The following is a 7,322-nucleotide window of genomic DNA, read 5'->3' as shown; positions in this document are numbered from 1 at the left end:
GACCAGTGCTTTCAGGCCAAGTCCAATGAAGAGCCTCTACGTAGAGTCAAATCAGTGGTCACTTCATCTGCAGCGGTCATACAGCAGTTTCACATATTTTTCTGAAAGTACAAGTGAACGTTGAACATTGTTCTTATTCAAAATATTCAAATACGATGTGACCGCTACCACACTCTTCCATAACTGGATCTGCAGCGAGAAGCCGTTCTCTTTGCGTGTGCAGAACCTCAGTGAGGAAATGTGAGTTCCAGCTCTTGAACATTGGCTTATGGCTCCAGCGAGACTGTTACCGCCGTGGCAGTGGTAGCCCATAGATTGCGATACATCAATTGTAGAGGACAGCCGCCGAAGCAGCACGATTTTTCATCGAAGCCGTAGTCCAAATCCATGGCGCGCCCGCAGTGGTCATTACCGACAGAGGTTCTGCTTTCCCAGCCGCGCTTCTGGGTAGCGTTTTGCGACTAAGTGGTGCCACTCACCGAAAGACAACCGCTTATTACCCCCAAACCAATAGGCTGACAGAACATTTGAATAAGACTCTGGCAGACATGATGAGTATGTACATCGACGTCGACCACAGGAACTGGGACGAGATTTTACCATGCGTTACATTTGCGTACAACACGGCTCGCCAAGAGACAACACGCGTGACACCTTTCAGCCTCGTTTACTCCTGGCAAGTAACAACACCATTGGACGCGATGCTCACACACGAGTGTGGTGATTACGAGACAGGTGCCTAGGAGATTAAGCAACGCGCCGAGGAAGCAAGGCAGCTTGCGCGCTCGCGCATCCAAGGGCAACAGGACTACCATGCCAGAGAACACAATCTTCGACACAGACCCGTCACGTACAACGTCGGCGACCAAGCGAAGGTCTAGACTCCTATTCTTCGGAGGGGGCTATCTGAAAAGCTCCTGCGAAGATACTTCGGGCCGTACACAGTTCTACGCCGCATCAGTGACGTGAGGAGGAGGAGGAATAAACTTTTTTGTACAGCAGATTTGTGAGGCCTAGGCGCCTCTACCTATATGACGGTCTCGTGCCCTTGGGCTCTGGCGGCATCTTCGGCCGTGAATTTTGAAGCTTTGCCCGACAGTCCTTACTGCTCCAAACGCCGGCAGCATCTGCCCGAGGTTGTGCACGTGCTTCGTATGAAGCCATACTTATCATCATGACATCAATTGTGTTCTATCACTGCACTTTCTTGGGCGCTTGGTGCATCGGGACGATGCTTCTTTCAAAGGAGGGGCCAATGCCACATCCTATATCGTAGCCGCGGGTATGTGCCCCCCCCCCCCCCCCCGTGAAAATGACGCTGAAGTAGCGTGCGGGTAGAAAAACAGAGACGACAACGAAGTTGCGCTGGCTGTTCATATAAAGTCCTTTTATACGTACTGTACGCCGGCTTTCACGTATTCTACTAGGTCGTGACAATAGTAAAATGGATTTCCTAGAACTCCAGTCCAAGTACTCATGCACAGAGTTCTACACAGACGCTTCTAAGTCACATGATGGGGTATCTTATGCAGCTGTAGGTCCATCCTTCTCGGAATCCGGGGCCAGATTTACAAAGCTTTTCTATCGTAAGTGCGCTTTGCCATTTGCCGGCCGCCTTAGATAATAATGTGCCTTGCATCTGGATCCGCTGAAATTATTTCTTACGAACAAGTCTAGCGTAAGAAGTCTTTGTGAATTCGGCCCCCGGTGTATTGCACCCGGAAACGAGTATCTTTACGGGTGATACTCATGCACTATTGTCGGCTGTGAAGCATTTAAGGAAATGGACATTTCAAGAAATGTCGCAGTTGCGATTAATTGCGATAGCAAATTAGTAGATACGCACCCTTACGGAGTAAGGGTGCGTATCTTTCACCCGCGTAGCCAAATGCGTATCTTGCAACCGGTCGCAAGGGGAACTGGCCACTGAATCTCCCACGCGAAAGGAGGAAAGTGGGAAGGGAGAGGGGGGGACACCGTTAAGAAAATATGAGATGAGTTTCACATGAAGGTCTGATGACTTTTGACATTACAGCCAAATGAGTCTCTGATGTGTTTCTTCCGAAATATCCTGATGTATTCCTAATGTCATTCTAAAACATATTGGCCACCGTCGTTCTGATGCATTCTTGATGAGTGCTTTTCTTGTGAGCATGAAATGTCTTCCTAATGCGTGCTCCAAAGCAATTTTCGTGTGACTGTGTCATGTCTTTCTAATGAGCCTCTACGGAGTTTATACATTAGATTGCTGGCATTCATAGAATTCCTAAAACAAGATTAGCCACCACATGTGGCAACATTTTCTGATGTGTCCTTGGTGCTTGATATACATATACCAAGCTAAGGTGCAGCACTTTTTCCAACATCCAACTTGTACGTGGGTCCGTACATATGCTGCACATTATACATTTCTCAACAAAAAGAGTTGATAAAAACATTTATTGAGCATATACCACGCTTCCTTAAAGACAGAAGGAGGTTAAATGTAAGGAACACATATTATCTGTCTGCTTATGGATGTGGGGTTTTCCTTTCATTTAATCTCCCTGCTAGTCTTTGAGGAGAGACTGTTTTTGAGGTGGAGGGTCGTCGTCTTGAAGTGAGTGCATGTGTACCCTGCATGGTGAAAGGACATAAAATTAACAACACTTGGCAATGAACCACAGGAATACACACTGTATCACTTGCTGCGAAACGATTTGGAAATGTTAGTTGTGCGAAAAGTTTATGTAATGTCGGTTCACATAAAGTCGTTGAGGAACCGCTGTGTAGCCTTTGGGTGTAGCAGTAACTGCAGTATGCCCAAATTTCTCTTGGCTGTACAAACATGCAACATGAATCAGCTGTGGGTGTACGTGTTGTGAACTACTTTGGCTGTATTCGTTTCCACTCGACAAAGAGCAGCAGTGTCTCGATTGCTAGCGCGAATTGGAAAATCTTCTATCTGATCACTTTGCTTGGAAACAAGCATAGGAGTGCTGGAGTACGGGCAACTCAATGCAACCCCGAGACATTTAAGTGCCAGCTGTTATAGAATATTTGCATGAGCTACCGGCATAGTTCTCATGCATTTCAAGTCCACTATGTCATGCCTGTGTTGTCCTATGTCACAGCTATGTTGGTGCTCTCCCAGGCACATGTTGAGGCACCGGCCAGTCTGCCCCATGTAAATCTGACCAAATATACACATGATCAAAGGAATAGACCACACAACCCCTAACGGATACAAGACAAGTTTAGTGGTATCTTTAACTAAGCAAGCCTCCCTTGCCTGGGTATCTTTCTCAATTCGCTTGTGGACTGCTATGCACATATATAACCAGAAAGAAATAATGTAGACAGGATATGAACGACAGTCCGTAAGTGAATTGTGAAAGGCGAGCAGGCAAGCGAGGCTTGCTTGGTTACCACTACATTTGTCCACTAAGATACCACTAAATTTGTCCAGTGTTTGTACTCCTTTCACATGTGGTCAAATGCACATAGTGCAGGCTGGCGGATGCCTAAATATGTACTTAAGATATCAACCATATTTGACTCTAAAGACCAGTATGCTCATCCGTCTTGGCCATGCATTGCAGCAATAGGGCTTCTGGCCAGATTACGATCGTCACCTATTTTTCACCTACAGTGGAAAATTGACATGTGAAATCAGGCATACCACATAAATAAAAAGACGTCTGAGCCAGCTTCATTAGGGCGTGAGCAACCCATAAGTAATGGTCTCCCTTCTCTCACAGTGTTAATTTTGTCCGGAAGTTACATGAACTGACCGGCAAACTCAAAAGGACGCTACAGATTTCACCTAGTGGACACGGCTGGCTCTCAGAAAATGCATAACTGCAGGGATGGGTATCCATTGGCATATTGTAGTAATAGTTGTGGCAAGTTAGCTTCTTCGACATTGCTGCCATACTTCACCTGTCACAAGGCTACACCTTCACATTTCATTTCAAGAAATTTAAGCTCAGCATATGTGTATTTGCCAGTGGCAGTTAATCTGAGAACAAGACAGAAATTATTGCAAATAGCAATGTTAAAGTAACAATGATAAGCAAAGGTAAGCACGCTGCACACTTAGACCTGAGACATATTTGGCACACTACCGTTCGAATTCTAACATGCACAAAAACTGCACATGCGTGTTGCATAAACAGAGAAAAAATACAGAAATAAAAGCTACAGCATAAGGAACAGTTTCAAAACAATAAAACAAAAATAATAAGTGTTATATGCTGTGTGCAAAGCAAAAATAAAATTGAACTTGCAGCCCAGTGATTGAAGGGAGAAAGAAATGCTAAACATCAGGGCGCGTTTGGTTTAGTTTTATGTAGAACACGATAATGTGTGCATAATGTTATGAACACAAATAAGGAGCAAGTTGAATAAAGTTGCATAAATATTTAGCCTATTTAGTAATCAGAGTTGAGAAATATGTCGATAAGCGTATACACAAATCATACTGAGATCGTACTTTCTGGTACACATATACTTCATACATGCCTGACATGACATCCAGATTACATGCCGTGCTGCTGTAGCCATGGCTGCGGGATCCCTGCATTTCCCTGCCATTATGTGGACACTGCTATAGGGTCACGGTCTCACCACTGCAAAACGAGTTCAGTGTTAACTTATAGCATTGATTGGCACAATAAAACTGTCATATTGTGAACACATGTAAGTTGCACATAAAAACAGTCACGAAAACATGTCTGCACTAGTGCAGGGTGGCAACGGAGCACAAGGTCGAGTCACTGAAGAATGTCATGATAATAGGGACCCCTTCATCAATCTAACATTTTGAACACGCACGCAGCAGCTCATACAAGAAATGTTTACATACTAGAGTTTGCTTTCATGACTTAGTTTAAACAACTTTCCCCTGCCATGTTTAGTTACGTCAAAGTTATGGCAACACCTCTTGTTTTGAAAAGAATGCTGCACTAGTAGCAAGCTGTGATTGCTTACATTTTCTCCTCAAACTGCTCGTAAACCGAAAAACCTGGTAAGCAGATATTATTTACAACGTCGAAGCATTTATAAGCGAAAAAACGTAATTGCAGTAAGGATCGGAGAAGAGACAGATGAGTCGTTATTATGCAACTTCAGCAGAAAAGCGGAAGCACACGCACAAGTGAACACGATTATTTCCGAACGTAATCTTTCTCCATCGGAAGAAAACGCTTATCAGGACATTCAATTTCGCATAAAAACAATAAATTCTGACAAACAACGCGCAGCATGCACAAGCACTGTTTTCACTGTTGTCGCAGAAGTTCTATTTCCTACGTTCGCAAGGCACGCTATGCACACACGAGGAGCACGCACAACACACGTGTACTTAGCAAGCACGACTGCTTACCTTTTCAATGAATGGTACAACGCTCTCCAAGTTGCCGGTGCTGCGTCGACGACATTACTCCCATCATAGATGTCGCTGCTTAGTGGACTAGCTGAGGCACGCTAACAACACGCATTATTTCGTTTCGACGTCCACCCAACTTTCCACGACAAGCAGACAAAGGCCACGGCATGAAAATCGTTGGTCCACATTTGCCTGGCGCGCCACGCACACGGCGAGTTTGCAGCGAGACACAAGGTATCTCTGGCACTTTTGTGCACGCTAAGTACGTCCCGTTTCATTACAGCAAACATAAAAACACACGATCAAGCAACACATCGTACCAGCACAGTAGCAGCTCGCACCATGGAGGTAAAAAATACTAGGAGGGAGCGTCACGTGATTCCGCTAGCCTCGGCAAGCCAACCTCCTCTGAAGCCACCCCTCCCTCTCTCAGGGGCCCCGTGCGCGGTGCCTTATGGGGCGGAAAAGGCCCACAAGGTTGCCGGAACATTCGAGATTGTTTGGTACGTGGTAACTTTTAGTGGCGCCTGCCGTCACTGGCTTGGAGGCCCGTATGCGGGTGGTGGTTTTCTGCTACTGCGCGCGTCGTTCTTCGCTTCAAATGCGATGCCTTGAAACGTGGAGCAATACTGGGGCGTCTGACTCATGAAGACCGAAAATTTTCAAGGCGTCACTTGCTCTTACCACCGCGGTTAGTGGAGTTGCCAGCGCTCGCGGCTCGAAACCCGTCCAGACGCCCGAGTGTGGTCTATTTTTCCTACGTACTCAAGTTTCGTCAAATCAGCCGTTGTGCACCTTAAGCTGTGGTGCGTATTATCTTGCTAATTTTTCGTCCCGCTGTCTTGCACCTAGAAAGAAATGAGATGTCTTGAGGTACTTTTTTTTGTCGCATTTTCGCTTAATAAAAGGCTGGTGTGCGTGTTTTATTTTGAGAGAAATAATTTTTGTCACGCTGTCTTGCACCTAGAAGAAACGAGATGTTTTGAAGGACACTTTTTTGTCGCATTTTCGCTTAATAAAAGGCTCTGGTGGGCGTGTTTCATTTTGAGAGAAATAAATAGCATTAGCCTGCATTCTAAACGCCGAAGTAATCGCCGTTTATTCAGATTTACGTGTACTATTTTTCAAGATTCTGTGGTGCGACGACGCTGTTGAAACGCGCCTCGGGGATCAATTTTCGTTATAAAGCAAGTGGACGGGATTTGTGCATTATCTAGTGTTTATTCAGCTGTTTCCGAATGCGAGTATAGCCCCACAGCATAATTATGTCCTAGAATCAAATACTGCCAGGAGGACCCTTCTTCCTCTGCTAGTGTGAAACGGCATGAAAACTGAATACATAGCGGCAAGGGAAAAATGGCAGCATTCATTTGCACTTGTGGATTAATTGTGTGGGCCATCATGAACATAATTCACCCACGAGAAAACTTGTGTAGCAATTTTTCCAGTACTGCGAGCCGCAGGCACCCAAGCTCAGACACATCGCCTGGGTCAGCAGAGTAACCATGATCCTGTAAAATTGCTTCTGTGAGTGGTTCACTGGCTGTAGGGCTTCTCTGAGGGGCAGTGAGGTTAATTACATCGACGGAGTATGGTTTTTTCAGAGGAGCGTACAAAGAGAATTTCGATGTGTTGCAATAGAAAGCAATTTCCGCCATCAATGTCCTTGACCTCATTACGAACTATCAGACGCTTCAATGCTGCTGCAAACTGCTTTGCTGTTTGGTTGTCATTGCAGCCCCCAAATGATTTTATCGCAGCAAAAAAGTAACTCAAGGTGGTCCTGACTGAGCTTGGAAGTCGGAAGATAGGCCGTTTTCTGTAACCAAGTGGTTGTATGGACGGTTGTCTAAGCACACCACAAAGCAAATGAAGCCTGTCTTTTGGTTGGTCCCTGTCATTAGTTTGCCAGCTGCGGACTCCCTAAGCGAGCAAAAGGAGGCCATAAGTTCTT

The sequence above is a fragment of the Dermacentor silvarum genome, chromosome 9 (assembly GCF_013339745.2).
Source record: "Dermacentor silvarum isolate Dsil-2018 chromosome 9, BIME_Dsil_1.4, whole genome shotgun sequence".
In the NCBI taxonomy this organism is placed as follows: Eukaryota; Metazoa; Arthropoda; class Arachnida; order Ixodida; family Ixodidae; genus Dermacentor; species Dermacentor silvarum.
This window is presented reverse-complemented; position numbering follows the sequence as displayed.